We start from the raw sequence: 17,792 nt of genomic DNA, 5'->3' as shown, positions 1-17,792 counted from the left end.
TCCTGTTATAAGGGAGTTTTTCCTTCCCACTGTCACAAGTGTTTGTTATAGGGGTCATCAGATTATTGGAATGTTCTCTGTATTATTTAAGGGTCTTTACCTTACAAGGAAAAGACAGAGCTAGTTGATACCCTATGAAGGAGAAGCTCTGCCTAGCAATCCTCTGACTTTCACCCAATATTACAAAGTGGAATAGTGGTCTCCTTTGGTTGCTTGATAAAGGTACTTTACAAATAAGGGGTGTGCTCTAAATTAAGGGGATCACACTCCTCAGTCTGCATAGGAAGGTGTAGGTCAAGATACTGGAAAGGAGCAGACACTGTTGTACCAGTTTATCGTAGTGAAAAGAGAGCTGAGTACAAAAGTGACCTACATTCCCGTCATAATCTATTGCCACGATCTGTGAGCAGTAGTGACTGAAAGAATGAGACTGGGGATAAAAGCCAAACGGCAACTTCCTCGTGGTGACGTCGGCATTACAGAGGAATGTATACAGTAAATCTGTGCTAAATTCAGCACAGCGCAGCAACATATCGCTGACGTGGGCTATATGGTCTGTGTGGGTGGTGGTAGTCCCTACGTAGCGGAGATGTGTGTTTGCTCTTTGAGAAGTAGTTGTTTCTATGTCACTTAGCGCTGCTTTGCCTACTTTCACTGCTCTCTGTGGAACCCTGACAGAGAGGGATTCGGTAGTGTTAATGTAGCTTTGGGGTTGACCTTGCTTACCTCTTCACTGATGCTTTTTCTTTTTCTGTGCGACTCTGCCCAGGAAGCATAGAGTAGCTACCTTGATGTAGTGTAGCTGGATAGTGTGGTGGCAACGCTACTGTTTTGGAAAAATCAGACAATGCCTCGACATCTTGCCAAAGAGAAAGCTACATTAAATGTACCGAACCCCTTAAGGTGTGTGGATTGCACAGAGAGCGTTAGAATGTAGGCAAAGCAATGTAGAAAAGACTTCTTCTCAATAACCAAACACATGTCTCAGCTATGTACAGGCTAACACCACCCACACAACACATATAGGTTAAAAACACATCTCTGTGCTGTACATTAAGGAATGGAAGATAGGTTCCTCCAAAGGGTGTCTGGGCTCTCGGCTAGAGATTCGGTGAGTCATTCTGGAGGCGCTCGGAGCAGAGGTGGTTTGGGCATCAGATTAGGAGGCCTCCGGGATGCATCCGACATGATCTGCTTCAGGCATGTTCCACAGGGCGCAGGCCCCAGGCAGACCAAAGACGCACTGATGAGATCATGTTTCTTGGCTTGAGAACCCTGCCTCGATTTGTGCTGAGGCCACTTTTTAGACTGGATGATCTGATATCGTCATGTTGGTGTTGTTCCTGGGACAACATAGTAAATGTTGTTCCAGGATCAACATTGCAAGTGACCATTCACATTGTTGTGACGTTATTCTTTGGCGCGCCAAGCCATTCGTGCATTTATGAAATTCCAATGTTGCAAGGACAAGACTCCCCACCTGTGATGTGGACCTGGATAAGCAGCAGAGAAATAGACTGATGGATAGAATGAAAACAGGCTGGTGCAAGTGGTCTGCACTAACAAGGAGGAGACCTAGAATCAAAAGGTAATTTTTTAATGTTTCTGAAAGCATTTTAGTCTGACAAGTAAAAATCACAATTGTTTGTTTTTTAATTTAACTATTAGTCCCTGAGTGATTTTAGTGCATTAGTAAGAATGTGCTGGTTTTTTACAGAAGAGGGATTTAAATTGATTTTGGAAGACAAAACAGAGCTTTCACCCCCCCACCGCCACCTCTCCACCCCCACCCCACCACCACCACCACACACTTCCTCTGAACTCATTCACAAAACACAGCTACAAAAAGACAATATTTTTCTCTGCTTAATGGAAATGCAAAATTAAAAGCAGGCATAATTTCCTCTTTTTTCAAACCACAATCACAGCGTAAGTGCACTACTAATTTCTAACCATTTTTATTTATCTAGAAGTGTCTGAAGAAAAGTTTTTTTAGAGGAAGATTTTTCCATAACTGGAACCAAAACATTGACAGATGTGAAGCTAATATAAAACCCAAAGTGCCCGAATATCCCGATCAAGCAGGAGTAGAGAGGAAACTCCTCTGCCTACATTAATTGGTTTTCTTCACACAGATTCTCCTTACCTTTCGGGTAATGCTCCACCTAAAATTAAATTAATCTTCAGAGTATCAGATGGATAATTTCCTTACATGCAATTAGAGATTTGAGACACCCAGACTCAGATGTCGTCTAAATGAATGTAAATGACTGTATTAAAACAAACAGATGATGCAGGAACAGCTCAGGATCATGTATATTAAATGTGAACACGCATTGTTCCAAATCAGTCCTTACCTAGCTGGTAAGCATTAGTCTGCTACATAAGTAGCACATATAAATTGTGAAAACATTTACAAATACATATAGTTTGGTCAGTAGTTTACATACACTCATCATTAACATAAATGTCATGTTGATTTCTTTAAACTGTTCTTTTTCCAAGATTGAATGACTGTACAGCACACATGTTTAATTACTTTAAGCACTCACAGTAATATTTGACTAATTTTCTGTTAGCACGTTGCATCTTGACCTCCTTTAGTAGCCATCAACAAGCTTCTGGCAAAATTCTGTTGGAATATTCACTCTCCTTAGCAGAATTTGTAGTTCCTTAAAGATAGTTAGCTTTTTGGTACAGAAAGATAAGATAAGCATAGTCTGCAAATTTTCAGTAGAGCTAAAGTTGTATGCTGTCAAATATTGTGATGGTAGCATCGTATATGATACGTACATATGATAGTGTTTATATGAAAAATTCCGTCTGCATCCTTTTGTTACTATTCCTCGAAGGGTCATGTGATGGACCGAGCAGTGAAAGAAAGTCGGGCACAAGTTAAAGTCCCCCGCAAAGTTTTTTTTCTTTTCTTTTTTTTAATTTAACCCCAAAACATAGTTGGTTAAATCATACAAAAAAAAAAAAAAAAAAAAAAAATCTAAAGCGTGGGCCCATAAAAGAAAATAACAGAACTCTACTCAAAGTTAACAACAAACAATTATGGTAACTCAAACAAACTGACCTAACTAAACAAGACAAAGGGGAAACTTAAATAGTGGCTGATCAGCCCAAAAGACACAAAAAGGGGTAAAACACACAAAACTTAACTGAAACTAACATAACAAACTCCAACTCCTCCCCATGATCCCAAGTTATGGAATGTGTTAATTTGCAGCTTGCTCCGCCCCTTTTCCACCTCTTGGCTCCTCAATCAAAGGACTGGAGCAGCTGTAACTACGGTAACTCCGAAAACAAAGAGATTAAATCATACATAACAGTGTAAACTAAAATGTGCGCACTTATTTTAGAATACAGTGTCAGGTGAGTAGGCTATGTGAATTAATTCTAAACCAAAACCAGTTTTTTAGTGTCCTGTGAATTAATTCCTTATTTAAAGACAAATGTGAATGCAGTGCTATGTATAAGCCTCTACACTGTATGGCTGTAACTGCAGCCATCATAGGTCACCAGAGACCTGGTAGATGTTAAGACGTTAAATATCAGAGCAGTGTAAACATGTTGTGTACAGTGCTTTAATGATGTCTCTGATCTCTGCGTGGGTTTAATTTGGGTTTCAGACTAATAATTGCCTTCTTCACTGGAATCGACATCTCTTTGGACTTCATGTTGAGTTCAAGTGAAAAGATGTCAAATGGAAGTTCCAACACTTAACAGTCAAATGTCCTGTTATTTTTGATTCTCTGAGTATATGGGACTACATACGATGACAGTAATTCCTAAAAATGTAATACAATCCTTTGCTAAAGCCCTTGAACTGAAGCTGAAAGTTGGCACTTTAATCATATCTCGATTGTGCATTTTAAAATCCTGCCTGTGGTGTACAGAGGCAAAACTACAACAATTCTGTCATTGTCCAAAACCTTATGGACCTAACTGTAGGAGGTAACTGATTGGTGAGAGCTCCATCCTTGTCACATTCACTCTCTCCTGAGGTTGTCATACTATACTCTTAGCATTCCTCTCACTGGCTTACAGCAATGATCTCCTTTGAGGACATGATGGAACTGGAGATGAAAGATTATGGAGAAAAAGCACAAATCAATGGATAATGAACACCAATCAATCACTAGAAGGGAAAGTAGGCATATGTGGCAACAAACAGAGCTCTCCTGGTCTCTGGCATGCCTTTGATTAATGCCTTGTCTCGCCATGTGTGGCTGGGGCCCCCATAATGCATTGCAGACAACTGTCTAGAGACTTAATTTTCTTCAACCTCAATCCTCAGAAACCCTCTCTCCATCCTCTTGCAGCTTTACGTGTTGATGCCTCCCAGGTGGCGACAGCAATAATATGACCATTAATAGGGTTGCCATAGTGATTAATCATGAATCCAGATGGAGTCAAAGCTCATTGTTCTATCTGAACTAGTAGATTTTTGGGTGGGCATATTTGTGCCCTTGGATTGACTCACAATTAATGCATATCATCTATGGAAAGCCTTAACATAATAACCCATAAAAACAATCCTTATTTCAGAACATATGAAGCAAACAGACTCCTTTTTAGAGGAGCCAAAAAGTCCAGCTGTAGTCTTTACTTGTTGCAAATTGCAGCATTGCTCTGTAGAGGTGACACATGGGTTTAACGAATGTGATGAAGTGTGAAATGACAGATAAGATGAAACCTAATTTAAGCCCTGTGGGGATTTAGATCACTGCAGAAGCAGCAGTAATAGGATTCAGCAGGAGAGGGACAAAGATAATGAAAACGCAAAGCTGAATGTAAATAAATGAAATATATGCAATTGTCTGGCTCTGGCTCTAACAATATATGCTTGATTAAAAATAACAGGGACGTAGATGTAGGGAAGAAAAAAGAATGTGATATATGATTCACAACTAGTAGATACTAGCCACTGTGCTTTTTATTAAAAATTTTTGTGATATTATTACAAAGCAAATCATTACCTGATGGTTATCCACCATCTTCAAAACTATAATTAATTTCAGTCAAAGATGTAATCTGATTTTGTTCAGCATTTAGTCCTCCATTACAATAATTATTCCTACACTCAAAGCTGCTTTAGCACTTTGAACGTATCAGTTTTTAGTCCATACTGCATGATTAAAACACATTTCTCTATGAACCCAATGTTATTGGATCAGAGGTTAAGGAAGGCTGTGCAAATCAAATTAACAGAGCTTGTCAGCAACTACTGGCAATTGCCCATGAACTGCACACATTTACCTTCCAACTAGTGGTTTCCACATGATTGCCACCCCGTCTCTATGTACTAAGCTGGCTTCTCTGCTTGGGCCACTGAACAGTTTCAGGCATTTGTGGTGTTGTTGTCTTTTTGAAATGCTTTTAATGCTGTTGTCTAGCAAATAACATGGTATGCCTGTACTAACAATTAATCTAATAAACACCAGTTTTGGTTAGTAAAATTAGATTGTTTTTTATTTGTATGTTAATTGGCTTTTAGTAGGAAGTATCTGTGTCCGTGCTAAGTACCCAGACAGTCTTATGAAGCTAGTGTGCTAATCCAGCTTCCTAGCATTACCCAATAAATTAGGGCTTGAGCCTCCAATGCAAACATGGTCAGTTCTAGTTTAATGAAGCAACACGGCCACTATAAAAATGGGGCTGCATAACAGGGCTTCAGAAAGTAATGGGAAGTTATGGCAGCTTAAGTGTTTTGTATACAGTCTATGAGCTCTACAGATAGCACTGATCACTGATATCTCAAAAAATGTGCCTATAATGCAGGTTTAGAAATCTCTTTGGATTCTTTTTGACAGTAGAACAATTTTAGCAACATAGTTAAGTACAACAGCCTGAATAAGAGCTTAGCTAAAGGGCTGAGTACCAACACGTTCTCAGCAAGGTGACAAATTTCACCATAACCTGTTGTTGGTTGCAACACGTTCTCACTCCCAACTCGTCAAACGTGTGACGCATGGTCAGGCTCCCTCTGCTGCACTTATGGACGCACAGGGTACCCCTCTCGCGTCGGGAATTGACGTGAAGGGTCCGCGGAAGTGCCTTTTGTCGGTATATTTAGACATTTTCCAAATCACATTGTAGTGACGTATACAGAACACAATAAATTATATAATGTAAACAACTGCCTGAAAAACAGGTAGAACAATACTTTTGTGTGGTTTATTGCATTTACGGAGGGAGTGATGTATGCTGGGTAATGGCACAGCTAGCTACTGGGTGACTTTATTCACCCGCTTCGGCTGTTATCAGTCCATACAATGGGCGTTATTAGCACAAATCTGTCCCATAGATATGGGCCATCTCCTGCTAGATTGTTCAGAAGGTTGTTCTCATCCATCCAGATGGAGGATCACTAACAGGAGCGTGGGAAGACTCCAGAATCCACTCTGGCTGGAATCCGGTGGATATGCAGTGTGTACAGGTAAGACCATTTAAACGGACAGCATTTATAGAATGACTATTAAAAGTCAGCGAGTGTCAATAATGTTAATGTGGTTATGTTAGTAATACACCGAGTGCTAATATAACAGCTGTAAGATGCATTTGTAGATGTTATTACGTGTTTTACCGTCTTTATGGTGCTAGCTTAAAGTTACGGTGTAAACGTTAGCTTATATTGGAGGAAAGCTGTTACTGGTTAAACGATGTTAGCACAGAAATATTAGCTTCTGTCATGACTGATGAAGTTACTAGTTAATAAAGTTTTCAGTAAAGTGTTTAATCGCAGCCACAGACTGACAGCAAATATCTCGATTAGCTTCAGTGCATCTGTAATAAATATGTGCAAGTTTCAGTGCTTCGTTTAAACTGTATGATACTTATACTGACCCAGGGTCAGTGTAAAATACAATCCTAGCTGTGTGAACAAAGCCTGGATCCTTTAATCCTGCATGACAAACCTCAGGATGCAGGCTATTATTACTCTTTCCTGCTGGCACACCTGTCACACCTGAGAGTCAGCTAGAAACTTAGTGACGTGGACATCATGCAAAGACTGCCAGACTCTGTAATACTGCAAATGAGCAGTGACTCAGGTTATCACTAAACTTTAAACGGCACCTCTGTGTCTCTGTGTGCTGAACATCTAGGATTGAGTCAGGCTACATTGACTGTGGGACTTTAATGTGTTAAAAGCAGGTTGAAGACGGCTCAGAAACATTTGAAGATTAAAATTCAGCATTATGGCTGCTGGTGGTTTGTAAAGCCTCTACTCAGCTGTATTTTTGTTACTAATTTATGTTTGTTGTTGTTTAACACAGATTTCAGAAGAGCAAATATGCTTAATAGTTTAACTAGATTTCATTTGTCAGTGTGGGACTGCTGAGTCACCTGAAGAACTCATTTCATTCATTCTCCACATGATGTTCATTTACAGAAATGTTTCACAGGAACTGATTTCTCCCAAAGGGTGAACTAGTGTGTTTCCATAGATTACCTCTGTATGAATGTACTTCTTAAATGAAGGCAAGTGTTTGTCCTTTTTTGTTCCTCAGGTACAGTACGTGATATCAAGGGCAGGCGGTCAACACTGGGGGTAGACAAGAAGCAGACGTACTTCCAAGAGGGAGCTGCAGTGAGGTCAGAGGTCAGAATCTGAAACAGCTCAGGTTTATATTTTAGACGTTATAAAAAATCAAAATGTATTATTTAAAGAAACCTTTAAATAATAGTCATAATTATGATTATTATAAGAAATATCAAACATTTAAGTGGATTTTCTGTTACACATATTGTGTTAGCCCTGCGATAAACTGGCAGCCTGTCTTTGTCCTGTATCAGCTGGGATAGGCTTCATCCTCCCGCAACCCTGAATTGGATACATTGTATTCCAATTATGTAATCTGATCATTTACAAACTCAAGGTATCTAATCAAAATGTAAGTAATAATTATAAAATGGGAAAGCAGAAATAAGTGTGACATAAATGTAAATGTGTTAGCTGACATAGAGGACAGCTACATGCAGTCTGAAAAACCTTTGTTGTCAAGTTTGCTGGTATATCAGCACGAGACATTCTTACATAGAAGAGACATTAAAGTCTCTGACTCAGTGAAGCATTATTGGTCCCGTCTGTTTGGATAATTATAGTATGTTGATGTATGTCCATTTATTGACACATTTTCTTAAGTGCTTCTCCAGTTTAGGATCACAGTGGAGCTGCAGCTGGATATGTTCACTAAATAAACCTTACAAAAGTTAACAATAAACCTGCATCCATGTACGTTGTTGTCCACAGGATGAGAAAATCAAACTGGAAGACTGTGGAACATGTTAATAAATGTTTGTGTGTTCATGCCTGTGTCTTTCACAGGAGGCGCTGGAAGGTTTCCCTAATAGTTCCTGGTGAATCAAAGCAGAACCATAAAGGTTGCTGGACTGCATGATGGCCTTACCCCTGAGCAGTCATCCTGTTAAAGGAGGAACCAGTTAGAAGCTGTTTTCAAAGTAGCTGAGCAGATTTCATCTCAAGTAAGCAATTAACTGTTTGTTTATCTGTTCTGCCACTTAAAGAGCATTTAAGGACGTCTTTTGAGTGTCCAGTTGAATTAATTCTACTGGCTCTCATGGTCATTTGTTATTATAGACATATTTTTTCATGTTCATCCAGCTATTTAGTATATTCTATCTATTTAGTAATATCCGTCAGCTATAAAATGTAATATAAATATAAAAATATCTAAATATCTCCTGCCCTTTATGTTTTAATGATGTAAGTCTGTTATCGTGTTACATTAGCATTCCTCACATATCAATGAGATGCTGTACAGTACAATCCTACTGACACAGCAGAGGGATAACGACGGCTATTCAACATCGTTACACGACACTTTCGAGCTGCATGACGCAGACAAAGTGACTAAATCATCTTGTTGTGGTTTATTGTCTTCAAACCAGCAGACAAAGCCGATGGCAGAAGATGTCGGAGAAGAACTTCAGGCCGTGGACTGAAAAGGTATTTTTGTCTTGTTATCAAAGACATTTGGAGTGACGGCTTCTACAACTGGTTGTGCTAAAGTAAAGCTTACAGTCTAAGAAACCACAGTGTTGATGTTCAGCACAAAGAGAAAAGCTCACTTGTTTGAATTTATTTACAATCATAGTTTTATAAATTCTGACTGTAAACAGCTTTTACAGCTTTGATATTGTTTGACACTCGATATCAGGTTTAATTTAAAGGTTTCTGTGTCCCAATGAGCCATTTACACTGATCAGTGTCAGTTTAACTGTAACACATTCATTATTTAGATCCAGCAGAGAAATAACTGAATGTAAAAATGGCAGCCCACAGGCAGGTTTATAGACATATATGCATGCATTATGAAATTTATGTATCCCAGATAATTGTTATTCATCTAGTCATGGCAGACCCACCCCTTCCTCCCAAGTTAACTGCAACCCAAAAGAACTAGTGGGGCTATTTACACACTCACAACCAGTGTGGGGTAAAAAGAGCCACCAAAAAGCTGTCAGCCACAGATGTGCTAGAAGAGTTAGAAACTCTACTTATGGAGAAACTTTCTAAGTCTAACAGAGGACAGGTACTCCTGCCCAAATAACATGATATAACCCCACATACAGCCCAGCCATAAAATGAACCAAGTCATTTAATTAAAGACAGCATGGGACCAAATGCATGTAACCAGCCTGCATCAACCTGACATTTCTTCCTCCTGAATTAAATGAATGAATGGATGAAAGTTAAATGACTACAAACCTAAAGCCACTAGTTCCCACACTGGAGCTCCCTGACACTGTGTGTTAACCGTATTTAGCTTGTATCAACAGTTGTAACAGGCTAAGCCACCTGAGACACTGCATTGAATTTGTTCCTGTCTTAATGATTTCAGCTGACTGGTTTCAACTCAGATGTTCTGCTTTTTCATTTCAGTAGATCAAAGCAGCTCGTGCTGCTTCTGCTTCCAATTTAGAAGAAGAAGAAGAAGGCGAAGGCTTCAGCAAAGTGGCGTTCATGGTCTCAGTGAACAGTCACGGTCACACACTGCATGTGGTTTTAAAAGCAACATGTCTGTTCACCACAACAATGGAGATGTGTAATATTAGTGCAGCTACGGTTTGTTTTTGAGCATCAGTTCTGTTTTCTACTTTGATCACTTAGACCAAAAAAGTGTTGTTTTCAGATTCTTTCTTTTACATCTATTAACCACCTGTTCATTTTTTTTTATTACAATTAGTTTCACATGAATGTTAGTGTTTCCTTTATGATCTTTTAATGCTTACACTACACTGTACATGTCTACATTAGAGACATTTCTGTTACCTGTTCCTGTTGACTCAGAGTTGTGAAATGTTCTTTTATTTGATACACAATATGAAGCTCATAATTTTCTTACAAATAAAACTCTAATGACAAACATGAACATCTGTGCTTATTTCTGAGACATGAGTTTTTGAATGTGTTCATATTTAGTCAGTGTGCATCTGTCTGCTGAAACTGTAATGGTGAACCTGAGGTGATGGTCAACAGAAGGCAAATATATATCAATATAAAACAATATTGAAGTAATGTCTTTACCCTCTGCAGCGTGTGGACGCAATCACCTTATTCACTGTAGTAAACGTGCACCGCTAGCTCACGTGACTGACTGTCTCCATGGTTACATCGTATATTATTAGCTATGTAAACAGCTTCCAAAGATGCCGCCATAGCTCTCTGCAGCTGTAACACTTAAACACTTTGCAAATCATTTCACGTTTTTGATAGTTATGAAGACAGAATATGTTTTTAAGGTCATGCTAGGCGGTTGCTATGGTGGTTGCTGTGGACTCGGGTGGACCGCGTCCGATTCCTGTTATTAGCTGTCCGCCGTAGGAAGGCTGCGTTCCATTTACAAGTAGTGACAGTCTGCCGCAACTCGAACTCAAACCCCGCTTTGTTCTTTAATTATAGGCCTTTTATAGCCGTTCATGACACGCACATACACACATAAAGCACTTTGCCTCACCATGAGAATGCAAGTTTACCTAACCTAACCTTAAAGTATCTGATATAGGATAGAAAAATGAAGCAACCAGAGATTTAATGATGAAGACTCTGGGTTCTGTAGTTCACGTTTTACAGTCCTGAATGACTCTTTGCATATGATTTATTGAAGAGCAGTTTAGAATGCACTTTACATTTAGACTGTTGCTGTTTCTTTTTTTACATTGTTGCTGTGTTATGTCATGAATAAGGTTCACCTGCTGGGGGTTTGATGGATCAGCTGGACAATACAGTCAAAGACAGACTTCATTCATCATATGCAAGAATCCTAGTTGGATTTTTGTTGTCACTCATGTTTTTGAACCAAATATTGAAAACAATTCTGACAGACTGGATACCTGGCCAGGGTGTACATTACCTTGTACTCAAGCATCCCAGGACAGAGCCCTGCCCCACCATGAGCCTGGGTGGATACGTGGTTATAATATAAAAGGACCGATACTGAATATGAATATTTCATGAAAATTGAATTATAATACAAATTAGTAATAAGGGTTTCTCTGCGCCCTTATCTACCCCATACTCAAAGAGCTGCGGGCAGAGAGGGTGACAGGAGAGGATGGCACTGAAGAGAAGATGCTCGGTTTCTGGAGTCTCCTGGTCCTGTCAGTAGGATGCATCTGCTGTGTCTTCTCGTGGATGCTCACCTACCTTGACTCGTTCCAGCCTGGTATGGATTTCCCAACACTGCGGACAGTGGCCCACGTCAGAGACGTTTAATATTGATTACATATGTCTGAATTGCTAACCCTAACCCTAGCTCAACAGACCACAATGCCCTGGACTGTCAGTATTATTACATGCTGTGAACATAAGTACCTTTGATCACAGTTTATATTGTAAAAGAGAAGGAATATTGAAAAAAAAGATCAACATTGTGATATTATTTCTTCCAAACTGACCAGAAACATGCTTGTCAGACTCTCACAGCAAAGGATCAGACTCACTGTGCATGACGGCTCAGGCCAATGATGTCTGTTAGATTGTCAGTTGTTTAGTGCTTCTGTACAGTTAGGGTCACCGTCTCTATTTCAGAATAATTAATATGCGGAAAACACAAAGTTGATTGTCTTCCAGTATTCTAGCATAATTAAAAAACTTTGACTTTGTAAGTACATATTATTAGTCCTAATGCCAGTATGAGTCTTCATAACTCCTGCTTTAAAATACTGAACTTTGAAATTGACCTGATGAAAGATCATTTACAGTGGCACTCTGTCAGGATCATTCTGACTGTAAGATCACTGTATTAATCTGAATCCTTCTGAAATGTGCTGTGAATGAATGCTGATGCAACTCACTGTGGGAAAGCTGTTAATAAAATGAATCTGTGACACATGCAACACATTCACAGAGGAAGAGGACACAAAGGGAGGACACGCAGAGGCTGTGTTGAAGTCAGAAATCCAAATCTTTATTAAAAAACAGGCGGCGGTAACAAACAGGAAGACAAGCAGTCCATCAAACAGTCTACAGGGTCAAACATTCAGAGAATTCAAACAGCAGTAAAAAATAACTGGAACTGAAAAACTTAAAGCAATGTGTGACGCAATAAAAGGAAGCAGCGCAGTATATTCACTGAATTATCATCAATTACAAAAGAGAAAAACCGATTTCTAAGGATTATTTTCTTAAATGCAGTTAGAGTGGCTGGTAAAGATGGAAACATACAGAATGTAAACTGTGTGAGTTTGTGAACTTTGTTAGTAACAAATGAGGTAAAAAAAAACAACCCCAAAACAGACAAAACAGAGAAAGAGGCTCTCACTATTCATTCATAATTAGAAAGAAACATTCTGGTCGTGGATTTTTACAGTCTTAGTTCCGCTCGCTGTCATCATTATAATCATCATGATCAATGGCGAGGTCCTGAGGTGGGCGGGGCTGTCTCTGGTGATGTCACCATGAAGGAACAGCATCTGGCACGTGTTGGTGAAACATCCCAGTACGCTGGTGTAGTTTCCTCTCCAGCTGTTTGACATGTAACACTTGAACATTAAGGGGAAGAAGAAGAAACAGTGTTAGGTCAGGTGACCACATGGTTTCTAAAGTAACTGACAGGAAGTAACCAGGCCGTTAGAAATGGATGGCATGTGTTTAGAGTTACTGGAGTTGGGTAACTCTACTTACCAAAAGCAGAAGCACACAGATGAAGGATCAGATGCTGAATGTTGCAGGAACATGCTCATGTGTGGTGGTCATTCAGTGCTGCAGGTTAGACAGTCCAAGACTGATATGCTGCCCATCTGAGAGTTTGAAAACACACATGCAAAGATTTATTTTGTGTTACAGTCAAAGTTGGATGTTCATTTTTGTCCTTTAAAAATGTTTGTGTATTTGAAAGCACTAACATTTAAGGATGACTTGGATCGTCTCCTTTAAAGGGGAGACAAGTGTATCCACTGATCCACGTCACTTTACCTGGATGATGACTCCTCCCCCCTCACTCAGAAACACTCCTAATATAACCAAGCAAATAAATAATATTGAAGATTTACTTACATCATTACAAAAACAGCAAAAACATCTTCCTTTGATTCTATTTCTCCATTCCTGCTGAACATCAGGCAACAAATATCTCAATAAATCACAGTAAAATGTAAAGCACATGTTTTCTCTGCTTTGTCTAACCTCTGCAGAGCCTCTGTCAAGAAAAACATATCTGTAAGCATAAAACAAATATACATTTCATAACACGTCACTGGACAAACCTCGGTCAGCTGATTTCCTCTGTGCAGTGCAGACGAACATCAGTCAGCAAGTCAAGGTGGTGAGATGGACTGGTGCCCTTTGTGACTCTGCTGGTTCTTCTAAGGAAACACCACCGTCTCTCCACACTGTCACCATCTGTGAGCACAAACTGCCGCTCTGCTCTGCCAGCATGTAGGAATCACATATCACACACAGGGGTGAAGAAAAATCAGAGCTCAACTTTGGATACTTTAGATCTAAACAGATCAAAGCAGCTCTTAGTTTCAACAATCAGTGAGCAGACAAACAATGATACCAAACTGATTCTGTATGAATACAATATGGTATTTTCAATACAGCTGTCAAATTAATTTATTAAAACTAATACAGATATATGTATATATTTTTTTGATAAATTAGTTTGCTAAATTATAAGAATATATATTTTTATTTTTTTCATTTAACAATTGCAACTGAAAGAAATTAAATATTGAACAAAAATATATTGTCACATTCTGAGCATGCTCAGCACGCTGACAGACTTGAAGTTGCTACAGATTTTAAGAAGTGATAATTATAGGGAAGAAACTTCTCTTTTTCATCCGTTTAATCAAACATTTGATGCCTTAGATGTCTCAGTCCTGTAGCGTTCTGCAACTACAACTAACCTGAGGCTTGGATTTGGCTGCAGGTGCCCCTGTACATCCTTCTCAGCAGCACACATGTGGGTACCATTTAATCCCACTTCTTCCTGAGCTTTGCTTCATCACAAGACCAAAGGTGGCATCACGTGTCAGTCTTATCATCATCCAGAAGAAACATTTGAAGAAACATCATGGAGAAGAAACATTTACGCGCCTCCTGGTTTTGTTTTCTGATCCTGCGAAAAGACTGAGGACAACAAAGCCCAGAGAACACGAGATACACAACATCCAACATTCAGACTCAACAGCCTCCATAAATGAAGACCACCGCGTTTGTTCAGTTATAGTAGATATGAGCATACTTCACATTACTGGGTATGAATAATAATGAGGAGGCAAACTTTGAAGATGCAGAGCATGATGTCCCACCATCAGACTGTAAACAAACATCCACCAGGCTTCTTTGTTGCCAAAATTGATGATTCTCCCATCAGGGATCAGTAGAGTGTATTAACCTGTGGTATAAGCAGCAGTCACTGAAATATTACTGTTTCAGATAAGAAATCTAGCACATAAAAGCCAGGGTGGGAGGGATCTCTGCAAACTGACTTAACTCTGCAAGTGTGAAGCTCAACAAAAATCTGACTCTCCAGTCACAGACAAACAAAAACTCCAGCTGGGAGATAGAAAACGCTGTCTGGGTCTTGCTGGATGTTGCTGGTCAGAGTCCCACATTAGCAGAGTGCTTCTTGGTCCCACTGACCCATGTGGACAGTGACTGTGGAGAACTGTTCTGGAAAACAGAGAAGAGAATTAAAATAACAAAAAGCCAAACAGGATTTCCACAAAGACTCTCTTGGAATCAGCAATCAAAAAAATCACTGGTTCATATTAAATATGAACAGGTTCCTTAAATGTGCGCAGTTCAGATCTGATTTAATTTAATTTCCTTCACACAGCACATTCGTCCAGGCTGACAGGTAAACATAGAATTAATCTCAGGTAACATGACTCATAGTAGAGTTTCAGTAAGAAAGACTGCAGGCTCTAATATTATTACCACACAATCCAAGGACACACCGACAGCTCAGATTTGTAGAACTATTTAAACAAATGTCTTCTGAATATTCAATTCATGTTCACAGTGGGGGGGGGGGGGGGGGGGGGGGGGGGGGGGGGGGGGGGGTGTCGTGGAAGTCTGCAACACAGAAAGAGCTGTGATCAAGCTTTTTATTACTGCGCCAGCACACATCAAACATCACAGTTCAGTCATGTCAGCGCTGCCACAGAGGTCGTGCTCCTGCTCCTTTATGCATTCCAAGGAAGAGGGAGGAAGTTAAACTGATCCTACCACACTTCACGTGTCTCGCTATGAAACCTATCAGATCAATGGTTAAGCTGTTTTGTGCCCTTGGCCTTATCAGCACCTGTAAAGGGAGTTGTTTTCTCAAACTGCTGACGCTGAAGTAAGTTCATCTAGTTTTAGAAACTTTCACTGAACAGTAACAGTGTCACAACTAAGCACATGCATAAGCACTTAAATACTTTAAATGAGAATAACAGAACATTTCTATTACAGAGGCTAGAGCCTGTCCCAGTACTCATAGGTAGAGCACACCTGGACAGGTCACCAGTCTGTCAGAGGACTAACACAGAGACAGACATCAGAGTAACAAATCTATTTAAAATTAATGTAAGTTTGCTGCAGCTGTATGTATGAACATGTGTTTCTGTGCTCACAGTCCACCTCTCAGGAACCTGCAGTTCACTTTTGGTCTACTTTAAACAGACCTCACAAAAGGCTGATGTGGCTGGATCAGTAGTCTGATTTAAGTACGATACCTTTGGCCAGGGATTAATCTGGTGCATCGCTTCACTGCAGTCTTACGTATTTTCCCCACACCTGAATAAAAAATACTTATATATACAAATAACAGCTTCAGCTGATGCAGCCTGACCCAATCCTAGATGTTCAGCACACAGAGACACAGAGGTGCCGTTTAAAGTTTAGTGATAACCTGAGTCACTGCTCATTTGCAGTATTACAGAGTCTGGCAGTCTTTGCATGATGTCCACGTCACTAAGTTTCTAGCTGACTCTCAGGTGTGACAGGTGTGCCAGCAGGAAAGAGTAATAATAGCCTGCATCCTGAGGTTTGTCATGCAGGATTAAAGGATCCAGGCTTTGTTCACACAGCTAGGATTGTATTTTACACTGACCCTGGGTCAGTATAAGTATCATACAGTTTAAACGAAGCACTGAAACTTGCACATATTTATTACAGATGCACTGAAGCTAATCGAGATATTTGCTGTCAGTCTGTGGCTGCGATTAATCACTTTACTGAAAACTTTATCAACTAGTAACTTCATCAGTCATGACAGAAGCTAATATTTCTGTGCTAACATCGTTTAACCAGTAACAGCTTTCCTCCAATATAAGCTAACGTTTACACCGTAACTTTAAGCTAGCACCATAAAGACGGTAAAACACGTAATAACATCTACAAATGCATCTTACAGCTGTTATATTAGCACTCGGTGTATTACTAACATAACCACATTAACATTATTGACACTCGCTGACTTTTAATAGTCATTCTATAAATGCTGTCCGTTTAAATGGTCTTACCTGTACACACTGCATATCCACCGGATTCCAGCCAGAGTGGATTCTGGAGTCTTCCCACGCTCCTGTTAGTGATCCTCCATCTGGATGGATGAGAACAACCTTCTGAACAATCTAGCAGGAGATGGCCCATATCTATGGGACAGATTTGTGCTAATAACGCCCATTGTATGGACTGATAACAGCCGAAGCGGGTGAATAAAGTCACCCAGTAGCTAGCTGTGCCATTACCCAGCATACATCACTCCCTCCGTAAATGCAATAAACCACACAAAAGTATTGTTCTACCTGTTTTTCAGGTAGTTGTTTACATTATATAATTTATTGTGTTCTGTATACGTCACTACAATGTGATTTGGAAAATGTCTAAATATACCGACAAAAGGCACTTCCGCGGACCCTTCACGTCAATTCCCGACGCGAGAGGGGTACCCTGTGCGTCCATAAGTGCAGCAGAGGGAGCCTGACCATGCGTCACACGTTTGACGAGTTGGGAGTGAGAACGTGTTGGTTGTTGACTAAACAATTCAGACTATGAGACGCACTTTGAAACAACACTTACTAACTTCCTGATTAGAACAAGTTTGTTGTTGAGTTTGTTGGGCTGTATTTGTATTTCTGACTAAGAAGCAGCTCTGCAAGTGTTTCCTAATGACTTTTACAAACACAATCACAGTTTTCCCTAAGAAAAAGTTTATATTGCAAAGATTCTGGCATTTGTCTTAGTGACAACATAAAGCAAATATCTGTACCTGGTAGAACCTACATTTAAAACTTTGGGATTACATAACCTCTGGTTTAGT

At 39.7% G+C, this 17,792-nt stretch overlaps 2 long non-coding RNA genes across 11 annotated transcripts; one reads left to right on the top strand and one right to left on the bottom strand.

The window, feature by feature from the left end:
- The first annotated feature begins 6,204 nt into the window (after nucleotides 1-6,204).
- LOC143413088 (uncharacterized) lies at nucleotides 6,205-10,395 on the top strand. 4 transcript variants are annotated; one of them, XR_013093661.1, is made up of 5 exons: nucleotides 6,205-6,445; nucleotides 7,518-7,609; nucleotides 8,336-8,493; nucleotides 8,923-8,977; nucleotides 9,917-10,395. It is a non-coding gene; the product is annotated as an uncharacterized LOC143413088 (long non-coding RNA). The 4 variants fall into 4 exon arrangements; XR_013093660.1 differs by having other exon boundaries at nucleotides 9,914-10,395; XR_013093659.1 differs by having other exon boundaries at nucleotides 6,206-6,445; nucleotides 8,920-8,977.
- Nucleotides 10,396-12,397: 2,002 nt separating this feature from the next.
- LOC143413087 (uncharacterized) lies at nucleotides 12,398-17,272 on the bottom strand. 7 transcript variants are annotated; one of them, XR_013093654.1, is made up of 7 exons: nucleotides 16,993-17,272; nucleotides 16,204-16,278; nucleotides 14,386-15,154; nucleotides 13,738-13,899; nucleotides 13,378-13,485; nucleotides 13,157-13,272; nucleotides 12,398-13,014 (listed from the first exon to the last, which is right to left on the bottom strand). It is a non-coding gene; the product is annotated as an uncharacterized LOC143413087 (long non-coding RNA). The 7 variants fall into 7 exon arrangements; XR_013093656.1 differs by lacking the exon at nucleotides 16,204-16,278 and having other exon boundaries at nucleotides 14,386-14,608; nucleotides 14,724-15,154; XR_013093657.1 differs by lacking the exon at nucleotides 16,204-16,278 and having other exon boundaries at nucleotides 14,386-14,608; nucleotides 14,729-15,154.
- Nucleotides 17,273-17,792: the final 520 nt, after the last annotated feature.

This window comes from Maylandia zebra, linkage group LG16, assembly GCF_041146795.1.
Source record: "Maylandia zebra isolate NMK-2024a linkage group LG16, Mzebra_GT3a, whole genome shotgun sequence".
Lineage (NCBI taxonomy): Eukaryota > Metazoa > Chordata > Actinopteri > Cichliformes > Cichlidae > Maylandia > Maylandia zebra.
The sequence above is the reverse complement of the archived record's forward strand: the minus strand, read 5'-3'. Positions and strand labels throughout refer to the sequence as shown.